Below are 18,294 nucleotides of genomic sequence, written 5' to 3' on the forward strand. Positions count from 1 at the left end.
CAGGCGTTAGCTATGAGCTGCCACAAATTGCAATATCTTGACCTCAGCTCCACAGCAACTGGCAAATATGGGTGAGTGTTTATCAGGCTAGAGCAGACTTTTTCCCCCTTTTCTCTTCCTTATTTATTTAAGTGCAGTAGCCTGGAAATTAGTCTGTGATATTTCTCACACTCGTCTCAAATTCTGTTTAATGGCATAAAATATGCCATTTTATTAGAAATATTGACCCATTCATTTTAAGCAGGTTAATCCTTGCATTTAAATAGAAAACAAAGACATTTTGAATAAAGGGATTAAGTGTGTAAGTCACAACAATAAACAGCACAATATTCAGGCTTGTGAGAATACAGCTAGTAATAATAGCAATAGTGATGAGGATAGTTTTATCCATGACCACAGTTTTATCCATAAAAACTTGTAATATTCACAGTGTAGAATTATCAAATGAAGAACAGGACACATTTTTCTCATTACTGCACTCAGGTGTAAAGGACCTCTTGGCCATTGTATTCGGAACATAATTGGACATGTAGTTTCACACATAATGCAGGCTATTGCATTCGACCCAGGTGATTCATTACTCTTCTTTTTGCCATTTTTGCCATGTATTCTAATGAGTATTCTAATGCCAGCATGTTTTATCATCAGGTAATACCAGCTGCTGGAGCACATAAAACCTTTGAGTAATGATGCTTATCAAGGCTGTGTTTAACTATTGGGCGGGACATCACATTTTTACAGATTGCAAGATCATTAGTAGCATACAAATGGTCATGTCTGCAAAACAGTTCAGTAGGGCAATTATTTCCTAGTTTCTCCATTGAAGTGAAGTGCAAGGGGTCTTACTTCATACCCAAAAACATTCAAGGCAACAAAAAGGGTAACAATCGCCAACTCATGTAAATACCATCAGAATCATAATACACTTATGCATGCATTAATCCTACTATAATGGTCCATCTAATGTAGGTGCATGTCAATATCATCACTCCTATTGTGAACTGCACTCTGAACCATAGTTATCCCTGTATATTGTGATGACAATTCTAGGCTCCTCCTTTATCTAACTTGGGTTTCTGCATATGTTCAGTTTTGAAATAGCTATTAAAGTATTATGAGATTTCAGAGGAACAGTATTCATTGTACTACTTCTCTATCTAACCAAAAACCCCAAAATCAGTAGCATTTCACTCTTCAGGCAGTCAGTTGGAAAGAATCAGCCCAGCTGGCAATGACAGCTCCCATGGCATTTTGCGTGAGTCAGCACTGCCAAGGAAACTTCCTCAAACCTTGTACAAACCTGGGGCAGTTCAGGTTAGAAAGTTTATAGCCATTCTTAAAGTTGTTCACATCCTAAATTACAACATTTACGAACTACCACATAGGCTCTGGGGAACTTGGCTTGCCTTGAGGTAGATCTTATTTAAAGCACAGCATGTTTGGGAGACACACATCTAGAAGTTTCTACTTTTGGTTATCTTGATGATTTCAAAGAACATGATGAAACCCATTTAATTTCCACAGATCTTAAAGTTCTGCTGGCAATAATTCCTTTACTTCAGTCTGTTGTGGACCTGTTGGTTAAGATTGTGGCTTGCATGCTAACCTGAAGCATATGGAGGGTGGAACCCCACACTTAGTATTCAAGAGAAAGAGCACAGTTATAAATTGGTATTGGTTTATTATTGTCACTTGTACTGAGGTACAGTGAAAAACTTGTCTTGCATACCGTTCGTACAGATCAATTCATTACACAGTGCAGATACATTGAGTTAGTACAGAGTGCATTGAGAAACAATAACAGAATACAGAGTAAAGTGTCACAGCTACAGGGAAGTGCATTGCAGGTAGACAATAAGGTGCAAGGTTAAACAAGTGAGGTCAAGAGTCCATCTCATCGTATAAGGGAACCGTTTAATAGTCTTATCACAGTGGGATAGAAGCTGTCCTTGAGCCTGGTGGTATGTGCCCTCAGGCTCCTGTATCTTCTGCCTGATGGAGAGGAGAGAAGAAAGAATGACCCAGGTGGGGTCTTTGATTATGCTGGCTGCTTCACCAAGGCAGCAAGAGGTATAGACACTAGAATTACTGCAGAAGATTTCATTATTGTCTTTCTTAAATTGCACCTGCCTTACACAGAACCCAATCAAAGGAAGAACAGTTCATTAGCTGAACAGCCTGAGATCATTCTTCTCATGTCCTGCCTCAACTTTGGTGACTGTTAACGGTAATCACCTAACTTTCTGCTGACCTGCTGCTGAATTTATACTGGGATGTCAGGGAAGTACCCTCTCCCTCTGTTGTGTGAAAAGGTTCTTTTGGAATCTTAAAGATGGAGGACTCTGGACACAGGCTTTGGATTTTGAAAGTAGTTTAATCACAAAGGCAAACGTGGGGACAGAATGAATGGGAACAGATGCACACTCACACACACATGCAGGAAACCAAGAACGTGAGGGGGGAATCGCAACAAGGATGAGATACACACACACACACAAAAACACACAATAAACAAGGTACAGCTTATCAAGGGATAAACACTTCAGTGCCTGAATAACTTGACCCAAACAAGCATTGGCCCTAACATTCCCTGGAATCTGACTAAGACGCTCCCAAACCACGTAGTGATGCACACTCTTACCAGTGGTCTCTGCAGCATTGTCTCACTACTTCTGGGGCAGTCAAAAGAGAGAGGGCCAGGGGATTGCAACACTCTTCATAGTGCTGGGAGGCTGGGTGGAGCCTGGCCAGGTGATTTAGACAGGCCAATGGTTTGGAGGTCAAGGACAAAGGTGCCTGCCAAGGCCAATGGTCAGGCAGGTTCAAGAACAAAGGTGCTCTCCAAGTCCAATCCCTATGCCCACACCTGATGGGTGGGGTGGAGCCACACCTTGATTGACAGTGGTGTCACTTCCGATCCGAGGACCAATGCTGTCCTCCGACCAGAGGGATCAGTGTTGTTACTGTCACGTGACAGCTATGTGCTCTCCTACTATACTCCTTCCCCACAGAAATTCTACAGCAGTATTTTAAAGGGGGTATGCATTTGAATAGAGCCTAACTCTCTCTCTCCTTCCCCAACGTCCCCCCTCCCGTCCTCCTTCATTAAAATTAGTTATGTAGATTGGTTATTGGGAATTCTGTGTAGTTAGCCCCGACCTTTTATTTTGGTGTGACCAAAAGTTTGCTTTTGGGAAGATAGGCTGTCAAACTATCACAGGCAACTCCACTTATGTACAACTGTTCTACAAAAATAAACCCCTCCAGCACTAATAGAGTACTGCTAGAATACTAATAGATACTCACAAAAGCCTTCGCTATCCTCTGAGTTGCTATTACTAAAGCCTGATTGCTCATTTACAAAATGACTATTTGTGTGAAATGCACACTAAACATAGGTTCTAAAACCCATCATGGGAATTTTTGGAGCTCTTTAACAGCCAAAGTATCAGGAAAATGTCCCCCAAATATTTTTATCTTTTCTTGTTATGAATTTATTCTTACAGCTCATTACAGTGTAATAAATATTATTACCCATATAAAGATTAGAAATTTAATTAGGCATTTCTTTTCATCAGTTGATGCATTGCATTTAAAGAAAGCAAGAGAGCTTTCAAATAAAAATAGATCCATGTCAGATCCCTCAGATACATCCAAGCACTGTTTTGACTAGTTGTTAGAAGGAAGAATTCCTTTCATCACCACTTCATCTATTCAATCTTTGCTCAACCATTGCACAGCCTGCTCATTAAAATATGTAAATGGAAACAACATAGGTACCCAATAGCCTTCTAATTATTTTCATTTTCCTTTCCTCAATTGCAGTGAATTAAAATTTGAACTTACATTTTCAATGTTCTTGTGGAAACTCCACCTCCACCACAAAAGAAGCACCTGATTAGTATTTCTCAGCAATATTTGCATTAATGTTTGATTCTTCAAAGAATCTGTAAGACTTCCACTGAATTATGAACTTGTTCATTGGTCTCATCTCTGACACCACAGATGAACATAATTCTAAAGCAAGGTCACTTATTTGCTCAATTATAGCAATGCATTGTCAGTATATTTTAGTGCAACTCTTTAGTAGCTCCTGAACAGCTTCGTTGTTAAATATAATGGCACAGTGAGCACAATAGGGCACATGGTGAAGAGTGGAACAACGTATCTCCCCTACCAATGGCCAGAATTTCCTACCTGTGCAAACTGTTCTTGCTTGCTCGCTGGTAACATACATTGCAAGTCTACACTTGCCTCCACTGGATTTCCCAGTGCAACCATCTTCAATGGCAAAATCCTATGTGGCAGCAGGACCTAGTGTGTGTGAATGCTGTTACTTGCTGGGGTTAAATCAATCCCTGCATGCAAAACAGTTGAAAAACACATTGAAAGACAGCTAAGTCACACTCTGTTACCTGTCATATCTGCCAAAAACATTGCCATTCTAAAACTATTAATAACCAACCAAATAAGTAATTTCAAAGAGTATTAGAATTTTTTTAGAAAATATAAAATACTTAAAATTCTCAAGGGCACCTAAAATAATTAAAACATTTAATTAAACTCAATTAAATAAAAGATGCTAATTACCTAATACTTTGTACCTCCCAACCACTTCTTTCCATACAAGTGAATGGAATGGCTCCTTCTGCTCCAGCTCTAATTTGGTGCAGATTCAGTGGGCAGAACTCCATGTGTAAGTGCTGGAAAACTGCTGCTAGTGCACACCCTATCACTGGACGCCATGAGGAGTCCCAGAGTGGAATCAGTAAGTCTGGTGAACAGCTGCCAGATAGCCCAGGATTTTAGTTGCACACTATATTAAGACAGGACTCAGGTTCTTTTGGGTTCCTTTCGAACGACAGAATCGGTAGTGAAAGACACCACAATTTCACAAAAAGGTTGAGTAACTTTATTTAACACAACTAAAAACAACTAAACACAAAGGAAACTACAGCTCTAACCACAAATCTAATCTAACCCAAATTAAAAGTAACAAGACCAAAAACTCAAACTCTCTCACTTAACACTTCCCTGGTAAAATCAAGCTCACGTTTGCATGCAGTTCTCAGTGATACTCATTGGCATCCAGTACTTAGCAACGTTGCACTCTCTGCTGCTCAGTCTATTGCCAAAGGAGAGCCCCGGGGTATTTCAGCAAGACGTGAAGGGGCTTGACAGTCGCCAGGTGTTGGCCGCGAACCAACCCATGAAGAAGCTCTGAAGGATTCTCTTGCGGGGCGCATCTTTACAGTCAAGGAGGACTTTGTGCCCCGTTTGGTCCTCACATAACAAAGGATTACACACCTTTGCTAAACCTTCCCATTGTTTTTGAGAGTCTCATCAGTCATTAGTGCAGAGAAATTCCATAGTTAATGAACAGATAAAAATTGCGATCTTCTAGAGGGCGGGTGCTCCATGAATGTGTAGCCGAGAGAGCTTCATGGTGAACTCAGACAAAGCCCTGGGATCTTGTCTGATGGGTTTAATTAACAGTCCCCATTGTCTCGCTTGGCTGAAGAATGCCCTGGCTGTTTTGCAAAGCTGCCCGGTTAAGTGTACCCGATTAATGCTTGGGGTGACCTTCCACATTGATGTCTTGCTGTTTCACATGGTTTCAGTAACTCCTGGGAAAAACAAATAGTTCTAACAGAGAAAGATGCTTCTTTTAACCCTTTAGTTACATACAGCCATTGGTAGCTGTTGTAACAGGGAAATCATTGATTGTTTTTCATCTTACCACACACACACATAGCTGGAATTTCTGAACCTGATTGCCCTTTCATGGGGAAGTGCTGCCATTTCCAGCAAACTTCAGGCTGTTGAGATCAAAAGATTTAGAAATAAATAGAAAAGGGAGTGAAGACACAAGAGGCTGCAGATGCTTGAATTTGAAAATGCAAACTGCTGGAAGAACTCAGCCGATCAGGCAGCGTCTGTGGGGGGAAATGAATAGTTAACGTTTTGAGCCAAGACCCTCCATCTGGACTGAAAGATAGAGGGGAGATATCCAGTATGTAAAGGTGAGGGAGAGGGGTTGGGCAAGAACTGGAAGGCGATAGGTGGATCCAGGTGAGGAAGGGTGATAGGCAGATGGAGGAGGGAAGAGTGGAAATAGAGGCTGGGAGGTGATAGGTGGAGGCAACAAAGGGCTGCAGATGATGGAATCTGATAGGAAAGGAAGGTGGAGCCTGGAGTCAAATAAAGGAGGTGGGGTGGGCAGATGGGAACTGAAGGGGGAGGGAAGCCAGTGGGTGGAATATGTGGGTGATGGACAGATGGATTGGGTGGAGGAAGGGAAAGAAGGGGAAGGAAACAGGGTGTTGGGGGCTGGAGGGGTAGGATGGGTGTAGGAGGAACTGAGAGAAAAGCAACAGAGTGGGAGCAGTTTACCTGAAATTGGAGAATTCAGTGTTCATGCCATTGGGTTGCAGACGGCCGAGGCAGAGTATGAGGTGCTGTTCCTCTTCTTTGCATTTAGCCTCACCCTGACAGTTGAGGAGGCCGAGGACAGATCGGTGTGGGAATGGGGAGGAAAATTTAAATGGCTAGCAACCAGGAGCTCCAGAAGGCTATGGCAGATGGAGCGCAGGTGCTCGGCAAAGAAGTTGCCAGGTCTGCGCTTGGTCTTACCATGTAGAGGAGGCCACATCGAGAGCACCGGATGCAATAAAAAAGGTTGGCTGAGATGCATGAGAATCTCTGCCTTACCTGGAAGAGCTGTTTAGGGCCCTGGATGGTGGTGAGGGAGGAGGTGTAGGGACAGGTGTTACACCCCTCTGATGGGGGGAAAGTACCTGGAGAGGGAGGGAGATAGGTGGGAGGGATGAGCGGACCAGGGAGTCATAGAGAGAGTGATCCATGCGGAAAGCAGAAAGGGGTGGGGAGGGGAAGATGCAGCAATGTGATGGGTCATGTTGTAGCTGGTGGAAATGTCAAAGAATGATGTGCTGGATGCATAGGCTGGTGGGGTGAAAGGTAAGGATCAAAGGAACTCTATCCCTATTCTGTCTCAGTGAAGGTGGGATAAGAGCAGAACTGCAGGAACTAGAGGAGATGTGGGTGAGGGCTCCATCAACCACAATGGGGAGGAAGACCCATCTTCTGAAAAAGGAGGACATCTCAGATGTTCTGGACTGGAAGACCTAATCTCGACAACAGATGCAGCAGAGATGGAGAAACTGAGAGAAAGGAATGGTGTCCTTAAAAGAGAGAGGGTGGGAGGAGATGTAGTGTAGGTGGCTGTGGGTTTGTAGTAAGTGTCAGTGGAAAGGATCTGAGAAGGAAGGGGAATTAGGGTGGGTGAATCCAAAGGAAAAATAAAGAGAAGGGGAAATAATGATTAGACAGATGCATTAGTAAAGAAAAAGCAGGAAAACAAATGTAAAATTTGACATTTTAAAAATCTTGAAATTGATTCTGAATATGAAGGATCAATCACACTTTTACTTGATTCATTGTCACTCGTGAACAATTATCACATAGGTGAATAATAAATACAATATAAATTACTGGAGTTTGCTGAGTAGTTGCTAAAAATAAGGTTTAAATGCTGTTATTAATGTACCAATCTGTTTGCAGCAAAGTAGCAGGACCATGTGAATTGTGAATAATCCCAAAAATTACCAGATAATTTGTATTGCTCTGACATTAGCTTTGTGGAAAAATATCTTGTGCATACCCTATCTATGGAGGTCATCTTTCCTAAAATGTTACCAGTGGAATCTGCAGGCATGAAAATTATGTTGGCTGCTTCAATAGTGCTGAATGAATAACATTTGGAAAGCCAAATCGTAAGATTACCACATCTGAGAGTGAATATTCTTGTGAAGACAATTGACATAAAATTAAGGCTGAATTCCCCTTTATCTAAATTTCAGCAGCACAGCAGAAGGAATTTTCCTCATAAATAACACAGGGGTCACTACTTGAAAATTTTATACATTTCAATGATATCACCTCTCATTCTTCTAAATTTTAGAGGGAAAAATTGAGGGCATGATGCTCAATTAGTGATAAGTTTCTTGGTATTCCTTCTACTGTGCTACCAGTAATTTTCATGCCTTCATTGTTATTAACTGCAGTATGCACTGGTAACATTTTAGGAAAGTTCAGCTTCATCAAATTAATAGAATGGTTAAGCACAAGATATTTTTCCACAATGTCAAGAGCAATGCAAATTATACAATAATATTTGGGGTGATTCACGATTCACATGGTCCTGCTACTTTGCTGCAAACAGATTGGTACATTAATAATAGCATTTAAACCGTTTTTTTAGCAACTTCTCAGCAAATTCCAGTAATTTATATCATATTTATTATTCACGTATGTGATAATTGTTCATGAGTGACAATGTATCTCACTTGCCCAAGAAATAAGCAAATAAAAGTGTGATTGATCCTTTATATTCAGAATCAATTTCAGATTTTAAATTTATTTTCCTATTTTTTTCTCCAATAATGCATCTACCTTCTCATTATTTCCCCTTTTCTTGATTTTTCCTTTGGATTCACCCCAACATTGATCCTTGCAATGCCCCACTTACAACATGAATATGACCCGTTCATTTTGACTCTGTTCTCTCTCTGTTAAACCACTCTCAATCCATACCATTACTTCCAAACAGTACTCAATAATTTTATTCAGTAAGCTTTTGTGGGGCATATTACAGAAAGCCTTTGAAATCCAAATATACCACATACACTGGTTTCCTCTTATTTATTCTACTAGTTACAACCTTAAAAGCTCTAACACATTTGTCGAATATCATATCCCTTTCATAAATCTATATTGACTCTGCCCAATTATTATTTTGTAAGGGCATATTTTCCAGACTCTTTCAAATATATTCTAGTATTTTCCTAACTACTGATGGCAGGTTAACTGGTCTGTAGATCCCTCTTTTTTATCTCCTTAAATAAAGGGGTTTTAATAGTCCACGCTGTGGGAACTATTCTAGAACCTCTGGAACTTTAGGAGATGACAACCTCTGCGTCCATCATCTCTATATCCACCTGCTTCAAAATCTTTGGGTGAAGATCATCAGGTCCTTTCAGTTACTGCCTTTCAGTCCCATTAATGTCTCCAATACCATTAGATTTCACTCATTCATTCTATTCCAGGTTTTATCCAGTATTTACCAAAGGTTTTCTGTGCCTTTTGCATGATAATGGACACAAAATATTTGTTTACTTTCTCTGCCATTTCCAATATAATTTCTCCCACATTAATTTTTTGCTGATCTTTTCCTTCTTAGCTGAGTCCAAAAATTTTTACAGTCACCAGTGTGACACATGGTATATCAATAATTGATTTTTTAGGTTGTTCACAAAATCAACATTTACACTATCAACATAGAATTGAGTTAGCTTTAACCATTAATTCACAATTCTTGTTGCACAAATGCAGAGTCGTGGAATTGTACAGCATGGGAACAGGCCCTTCAGCCCAATGTTGATGCCGACCAAGGTGCCTACCTGATCTAGTCCCATTTGAGTGTGTTTTGTCCATATCTCTCTAAATTCTTCCTGTCCATATGTCTTTGAATATTGTAATTGTACCATCCTCCATCGCTTCCTCTGGTATCTTGTTCCATATATCCACAACCTTCTGTGTGAAAAACTTGCCTTAACATAAATGCAGGATATCTGAAAAAAAATCAGTTTTATCATTTCTTCTCTTTACCTCATTTCCAGAATTTGTTTACTAGCTGCTTATTGCAACCAGAACTTGGAATGTGTGAAACTCAGCTTCTGCAAAGAAATAACTGAAGATGCCATTAAAAAATTGTGTAAGAACAGCAAACAGTAAGTTTTGTCATGGATTAGTATCCATGATTAGTTCTGAATTCTATGGATTAGTATGGATTAGTCCTGAATTGATGTTCTAATGATGCTGGTATTTAAATATCCCAAGCAGGACATATGTTTTCCAAATCACTGTATTACAGAGCATTTGAATCCATGATCTGCAGCCATGATCTTTGTGGCAAGTTTCCGATATCTTCTGCACCCTTGGGAGGAAGTAAGCTCATTAAAGGTCTAACTTTTTCACAATGACGTGGAAAATCATCCTGAGTTGCTGTCCTGCACTTATTGTTAAAGTAATCAGATCACCAACCAATCATTTGGATGGAAAGTGACATCAGGAGACCTAAGGGCCAATGGAAATCAATGGAACATATTTTGGAGACAGAGTGCAATGCACTAACTTTAATATTTGTTAAATGTGGCACTACCAATTGGGGTTAAGTTTTAGGCATCAATCTCTAACATGAAAAATGCTGGAGATTATTGTACTTTGTTTCAACTCTTGGTTTTGCTCTTTAGTTTTATTCTACTTTTCCAGATTGGGAATTTTGTAACAGACTTGGATGTAAACAAAAATATTGAAAATTTCTGTCTGTGGATGACCAGATGTGCAATCAGAAATTTACTGTACATAATTTAGACTGAACAGTCACTGAACAAAGCAATTCCATTCAAGGTGTTTTAACCAAAAAGAAGGACACTTAAATCCAGCTCTGCCAGTCTGTGTTTAATTACTATAAACCTTAACCCATACACATGCATTTAACATTATATTGTCACTTGCTTTTTGCTTTCAGACTAAAGTTGCTTCATCTCTATGGGTGTCAATCTGTCCATAATCTGAAGGCAATTCAAGATGTGAACAAGCAAGTGGAGTTGCACCATGACCAAGTGTCAACAAAATAGAATGCTAAAGACACTATGATTCTTTTTTCGGTTGCAGTGATGAACTTGCTGATGTTTGTGCATATTCATCTTGTAAGTGTAGGAGAAGTGTTTAGCCTTTTCATCATGTGGTAACTTAGGAAAACTAACACGTCTTATAACAAGTACTTTTAGTTTATAATGATATGATTAACCATAATCTCATTTTCAAGAAGCACCAATGTCCGTGGAAGACTCTTCAAAGATAACAGGCGGCATTTTGTTCTGAACGGCAAACAATTTGCCATTCATTATACTTGCAGTTGTTCATAAACTCAATGAAGTTTCACATTGGTGCTTACTTTGATTACTGGACCAAAATGACATTATGCTCTCTATGGAACTCCAGGAACCTGTATGAATTGGGCAGATTACAGAATGATTAAAGAGCAGGACTTAACCAGGAAATATTGATCACAATAGTGTATTCAGTCAGGTATTTAAAGGAAAATTAGGGGATAGAGTGATAGGATTAAAAGAAGATAAAAAGGACATAAAGAAAAGCAGCTTTTTGAAAGTGTAATTTTTAAATCTCCAGGAATAAAGATCTGATGGAATGAGACTCTATTCTTGTAAATGTTAATTTTTCGGTGCCAGAAAGGTTATGAGCTGAAATTAAGGCTTACCAAAGTGTTAGAAGACTTTTCTTAATGAGATTAGTTCCTATCCTTGAGGTAAATACAGCAATGTTTTTGTCTTTCAATGTACTTGAATAGTGGGTCAGTTCCCAGGATACCATTGCACTGCAATCTTTGAAGAGGCAGGCAGCCACTTATACATTGAAGTAGGTGGTGTAACATGGGTTAAATATCGACTGAGATCTTTTTTCTTCAATGTTTACATTTAACCTGGGCCTCTCTGTGTCAGAGACAATATCTGTATAACCAGGGTACGTATGAACACTTGATTGGTGCCTAGGGTGAGCGATCAATCACCAGTACAGACTGTGGGTGGAATTTATTCCAATATCAGGAATTTTCTTCTGCAGTATGGAGTGAGAGGAATAACTTATGGCTGCAGGAATGGGAGAAAGAAATCCATGATGGAAATGAAGAGCAGGGAGGTAGCAACACCACAAGAAAGTAGGGAGGAAGGAGAACAGTAGCATTAATTGAAGAGGGGGCAATGTAGAAATAATTGAACAGTTTGGAAAGAAAGAAAATAACAAGATGATCTTGAAGCAGAAGTAGCATGCTAACAGATTGAGATAAAGAGTATGTAAGCACAAATCATCACCAATAAATGGAAAAATAAACAGCTGCAGAGGTTGAAGTGGGAAGGGTGGAAGCTTCTGTGGAATGTGTGGGGGAAAAAGTGTGTTAAACTGGGGAATAAGGGAAGATTCCCATGTTGTATTGATGTGGAAAAAAGGACAAGACAGAGAGCTTACATTTGGAAGGCTGAAAGGAAAAGCACACCTTTGCGAACTAGACCTGGAGAATTTATGATATCTTTTTGAATTGAGGCAATTGCAGGAGGTAGCAGCCACAAAATTCTTCTCTTGTTGACATGCTAGAATGACTGTGCACAGAAGGTCTGTGCCAATTTTTACCCTCAAGCATTGTGCATCATAGGACCTCAATGTTCCAACAAATTCAAGGGATTATCCTCCTTGACCTCCCACTGTGGTGAACAGTAAAGATCACAAAAGCTATGTTGGGCGATAGATTAGGAGTGGCAGGGTGGTAAGAGGTTTGCAGGAATTTGAAGATTAGGAGGGAAGTTTAGGAGAGATGAGGAGAGAATCCACAGCACAGACCATGGTGGGTAGGTGAGGTTGTGCAAGTAGCTGTGATTAGAGAGGCTAATGGGAGGACTGGAGAAAAGATCAGGTTGGGGAGGGGTGTTGCTGCATTGGATGGTTAGGAGTGATTGGGAGGGCTTGCAGTCATCAGCACGGCATAGGGTGAGGGTGGGAGGATGGAATGATTATTAACAACGAGGTTAAAGAAGCAACCTACCTAGAGGAATTAAAATACCTATGATTCACTGACAGCAACACGTGGGATTGACTAATAATGAAGCAAACCTCAACTTTCTGGTTAAAAACACAGTTCTCTGTTCTTGATGACATGGTGTGTCCCTTAATGATACCCAGAAGTACCCCATGAATATGCCCTGTGCACACAAGATTGAAAATTCATAAGTGTGTAATTGTGTACGAAATATTCAAAGATATTTTCAGATGCAGGTGTATTTCATTCAGATTTATCTCAATGATTTATTATGGTTTTGTTGCAGGCCCCTTATACCAAAAAAATGTTTTAATACTCCGATAATCAGTGGGAAATGCTCTAGACAAATAGAGGTGAAGCATATGATGAGTTAGATGTCTTGTTAGTACATTGAGTTGCTTCAAAATCAATTCAGCTGCAATTATTTTTTACCTTACATGAATTTGTTGAGTTCTGAAGAGTACAATGTAGAAGTATTCTGAAGAAATTGTATTATATTTGAAAGATGAAAATATTTTTATTGGTATTTTTTCCTTTCTTTCCTGTGCTTCCAGCATGTAAAGATCACTGATGTAATGCCATGGCAGGTCATTCCTTGGCACAAGCACTCTCACAATGCATCACCATGCCAATCGTGAAGAGAATTTGAACTTACCATAGTTGAAAGGAACTGTGCTAGTCACCTCTCTGTATTCCATTTAATGTTTTGACAAGGCTAAGGGAAGCCTTTTTTATCCTGCTGATTACATATAAGTAAAATGAATTCGACCTAGCTAATTAGACTAGAAATTTATTGTACAATATTTGCTTTTTAATCACTATGTGCATTATTCATTGTACATTCATTTGTTTACAATGAACACCGGCAAAAGTGCATATTGTGCTTAATGAAAACCTTGTTTAGGTACTTAGGTGCACATGATGCTCCTATGATGAATCACATAGAGCATGCAGGGATGACAACAATTCCTGTGCAATCTTCAATTGGAGGCAATCCTGTGAAATTGCTTAATGAAAATGTAACCAATGTGCAGTGAGTGACACGTATGGGACAGGAGGAACATGCTTTACATCTCCCAGTTTAAAGGGACCATGAATCACTTGTATGTACATTGGGGGTTCATTTGGAGCAGAGCATATTGGAGTGCCCAAAAAACCTCCAAACGTGGATGTGTTCTGAACATTGCAGAGGTCAAGATCATTGTTTGCAACTTAAAAAAAAATGGAATCGTCAGCCTTTATTCCAGTGGGCGTCCAACACAATCAGGAATAAGAGAAGAGGATCTGAAGGCAAGAGCAACTTGGCAGAGAACTCTGAAGGAGAAGCAGCAGAAAGGTATCTGCCAGGGAGCCTCTCTCCCAAATTCTACATTGAAACATGAGCCTACTCTCAGCCCTTTGAACAATGCACCTGGAAGCAAAAGTGTTCTAAGTCAATACCGTAGGGAGGACACACCTCCCATGTCTGATGCCATGATTTCTGAATCCAACCTGAAGTCAGTGGGTTGGAACAAAATTGTCACAAGGCAGTAGAAGTAAATGTTCTTTTAATAGCTTATTGTATTTATAAATACTAATCTACTATTTCTTTTAACACTATCCATCCTTAACTTTAAATATTACTCACATATACCCTTAGTTCTCTTAATTCCAAATGTTTTGAAGTCCACTTGCCTTGGTGATCATTCAGAGAAGTCTCTCCCCATGTTTGCAGGGAACCAAACTTCTCAGTCTTGCTAGTTGTCCGAGTTTGCCCTGAAATTCTGGGTTTTAATGACATGAAAGATACACCTGTGCAAACTTGTCTGATGCAACACCCCCTCCCCTTTAATTGTAATCTCAGCCTTGTCTGTTTGTTGTTGAGAAATGGTTTCTTTCCATTCCTGCCACAGTGCATTAGTTTATTGTCTTTTCATAGGAATGTCATCCTGATTGATGTGTTGATGCATGCAGAAGTCTTCTGATGGGAAGCTTCTGGATTTATCAGCATTTTGTATGGTTGATGAATGGGTTTTGCTTCAGCACTAACAATTTCAAATGTATTTTGGAAGGAATACAGGCTTGATGGAACCATAGCTGCCAATCCTCTGGGGATTTGTAAGTCCTTTGGACAGCTAGACCACAGTGGTCTATGAAGGAAACAGACAGTTAAATTGCAACAAACACATGATTACTCTCTGTCTTGTTTGTGTCTCTGTGTGGATAGGTTCTTAATATCTTAAATTGAATGCCGGGTATCTGGGAAGCTTGCATGAGTCCTTTATCCTTGGGCAGCCCATGATGGTCACCATGTTACATTCACCATGACAGACGAGGTTTTGATTGGATATTTACCCCTTGCTTCCTAATTTCTGGGAATAGTTTTCATATTTCCTTATGGTGTAGAAGGTTGCTCTTAATGCAATCCCATTCCCTCACTTATTTCTCTGCAGTAGCCAATTAACCTATTAAACAACACATCTTTGTGATGTGAGAGGAAACCAGAACACCTGGTAGAAAACCACATGGACACAGGGAGAGCATTCAGACTCCACTTGACAACAACAGTGGACTGCATCAAATCCGGGTCTCTGGAGCTGTGAAGCTGTAGTGCTACCTGCTGTCTGACTCTACCACCCTAAATTTTTATTCATTTGTCTAATTATGTACTTACCACCCTCAAATTCCTATATGTTCAAAGTTGCCCATATAAATTAATGTTTTTTTTCCCACACACTCATTCAGTGTTCAGTTCCTATTACATTTAACAAGAGATATCCCCAATTGCCTTATAACCACTGCAAAAGGGCAGGCACAGTAGTGTAGCAGTTAGCGTAATGCTATTAAGTGCCAGCGACCTGGGTTCAATTCCCACTGCTGTCTGTAAGGAGTTTGTACGTTCTCACCGTGCCTGCGTGGGTTTCCTCTGGGTGCTCTGGTTTCCTCCCACATTCCAAAGATGTACAGGTTAGGAAGTTGTGGGCATGCTATGTTGGTGCCAGAAGCGTGGTGACACTTGTGGGCTGCTCCCAGAACACTCTCTGCAAAGATGTATTTGACTGTGTGTTTTGATGTACATGTGACTGATAAAGATATCAATCATGGAGCCACTAGGAATCTGTGGTAGACTAGTAGTGGGGTCCTCAAGATGGGATTCTGATGCAATGATGAATCGGAGGGCATCCTGCAGAATGCTGCAGAGAGATTTTGTGATTCATTGTCACCTGCTGCATGCTCCACGGTGTTGCATTCATCAGAGCACACTTGCAGAGTAACAGAAGATTGAAGGGGAGGAGGAGGAGAAGAAGAAGGAGCAGAAAGGGGAAGAAGAGGAGAAAGAGTATATGACATCAGTCAGCGATGAAGAGAGACCCTTTTCAGAGAATGCTATCAGGTCACACTTCACAGCCTAAAAAATTGATTTGATGACTACTCAATTGATTCCCCGCTGAATCTGCCAGACATTTCTTTGTCCAATGCCACATCAGACAATGCCCCCCCAACTTCAGGAGATACGTTCCAATGGCATGACATCAATGGTTGTCAATGGTCAATGGATGGAGGTAGTCATGTCATAGTGAGGTGAGGCGTGCACGGTTGGGCACATTTGAGTGGTCAGAGCCAAACAACCTGTTTCTACATTGGAATTTCTTTGTATACCTATGGCCTCCAACAGTGAAGAATGACCTATACTCAAGTTCCGATAAGCTTAAGGTTCTCCAGATAAATGTGTCCTATATTTCACACTCCCCTTCAATATTGAGTCCCTATTACAATTTTCAAGACAAACACAATTCAGTTAGGAATTCAGAAGGGCAATCCAATTGATGACTTGCTAAAGGGTTAATAATATTCTTTATAAATTAATACTATTTTAAAGGTATGTGGCAAGTTTTAACAAAATTCTGTTTACAGGGAATGTAATTAGGTTTAGCAAGCCCATTGAGATATTAGAACCATGGTAATGGCTTTAAAACAAGCTTGTGAAACCATAGTAACAGTAAGCAAAAGCCACATCCTGGAGATCCGAGACAGAGAAGAGTATGTCCTGTACATTGTCACGCCTTAAAACAGATTCAAAACATTCCAGGTCTTTAAAGCATCAGCATAAAATTAACACACGCCTTCACTTTAAAACAAAGTTTTGAATTAATGGCTTCCAAATTGCAGAACATTTCTTAAAAAAATTAAAGGGGTACTGTCTTAGTGAAGTATTTTGAAGATTTATTTTGTTATTCAGGGAAATGAAACAGAAGAAGCTTTGATACGTCATATACAAATGACACAATGCAGTCTAACAAAATTTTGTCAGTATCTTGTGCTGCAGTAAACAAAGAATGTAAAGTTTGCCAAATTGATTTTGATAAAATTTCTGCTCTGAATGCCTTGTTAGTATTATTTCTCATACTTTCTAATGACGATAGAAAGAGGCCATTCAGCCCATTGAGTCTATGCCAGCTCTCAGAGAATTCCCATGAATCTCATTCCCCATTTATTTCCCTGTAACCTATTCTCCCTCACGAGCTCATCAACTCCCCATTGGTTCTCTTGGCACCCAGTTACATCAGGGCAAACTTACAGCAGCCAAACAACCTACCAGCACATCTTTAGGATATGGAAGGAAATAGGGTAGTTGGGGGAAAACACAGTTGGTCTCAAGGAGAACATGCAGACTCCACGTAGAAAGAAGCCAAGGTTAAGATGTAACTGCTACACCACTGTGCACCCCCTGGGTATAACTAATTAACTTTAAGAAGTGACTCCTATTAATGTATCATGCATGTTGACTCATAATAAGAAAAGCATGTGCCTCATTCAAGTCCTGATGAAGGGTCTCGGCCCAAAATGTAGACTGTTCATTTCCCTCCATAGATGCTGCCTGACCTGCTGAGTTCCTCCAGCAGTTTTTGTGTGTTGCCTCATTCAACTACAGACTTAAAAAATAATATGTAGCCTTATACCCTTGAACCTCAGATTAAAAACAAAATTCTGGACAAACAATGCACGAAGAAATACATATAGGTTATACATATCTTTCTTAATAGATTTTAATATTGTGGGCAAATATTGTTAAGTTGAAATGTGGCTAATTTCTAAAGTTGTCAATTTGCTTGGAAACCTATTTGATATTCCTATCACGTTATATTGAAACTACTATAGCTTTTGAGTGAAATTGTTCTTTCTTCTTTTGAGAAGAATGACAATTTACTTACTGTATTACCTATAGTTATTTAGAGCCAAAGACCAGATCTCAGTGCTTCAAAAAGCTTAATGACCTCTCACACTTCATAAAAGTTAGTGGAAACAGAAACAACTTTTATCTATCAAAATCTGTTGCACTTAGACACATAGCACTACTCCAACACATCTCACACCTTACACGCATTTGCAGCCACTTAACCATGGCAGGTATACAACACACATACCTTGCTCTTTAAGGGGACAGGACTCATAGCAACCAGCAGTAGATTCGCGGGAAAGGCTACTGTGCCCACAGGCTTAGTAGCTTTGGTGGAGTGGGTGCTAGGTTTGAATATCACAGAAATGCAGGAACCTGGACTATATTTTAGAGATGGCGCTGCACCTTCACATTTAAAGATAAGAGGCTAATAGATTGGTTGAAT

General features: G+C 39.9%; 2 long non-coding RNA genes across 2 annotated transcripts in view; one reads left to right on the forward strand and one right to left on the reverse strand.

Moving 5' to 3' along the window:
- LOC127572433 (uncharacterized) lies at nucleotides 1-13,353 on the forward strand. Its single transcript, XR_007956630.1, has 4 exons — nucleotides 1-71; nucleotides 9,699-9,809; nucleotides 10,610-10,790; nucleotides 13,246-13,353. It is a non-coding gene; the product is annotated as an uncharacterized LOC127572433 (long non-coding RNA).
- LOC127572431 (uncharacterized) overlaps nucleotides 4,208-18,294 on the reverse strand; it is a 25,172-nt gene continuing 11,085 nt past the window's right edge. Inside the window, exons 3-4 of the long non-coding RNA XR_007956629.1 lie at nucleotides 9,480-9,650; nucleotides 4,208-4,358 (exon numbers count right to left, since the gene is read on the reverse strand). This is a non-coding gene — a long non-coding RNA (uncharacterized LOC127572431). The remainder of the gene's footprint in view (nucleotides 4,359-9,479; nucleotides 9,651-18,294) is intronic.

The sequence above is a fragment of the Pristis pectinata genome, chromosome 7 (genome assembly GCF_009764475.1).
Source record: "Pristis pectinata isolate sPriPec2 chromosome 7, sPriPec2.1.pri, whole genome shotgun sequence".
Lineage (NCBI taxonomy): Eukaryota > Metazoa > Chordata > Chondrichthyes > Rhinopristiformes > Pristidae > Pristis > Pristis pectinata.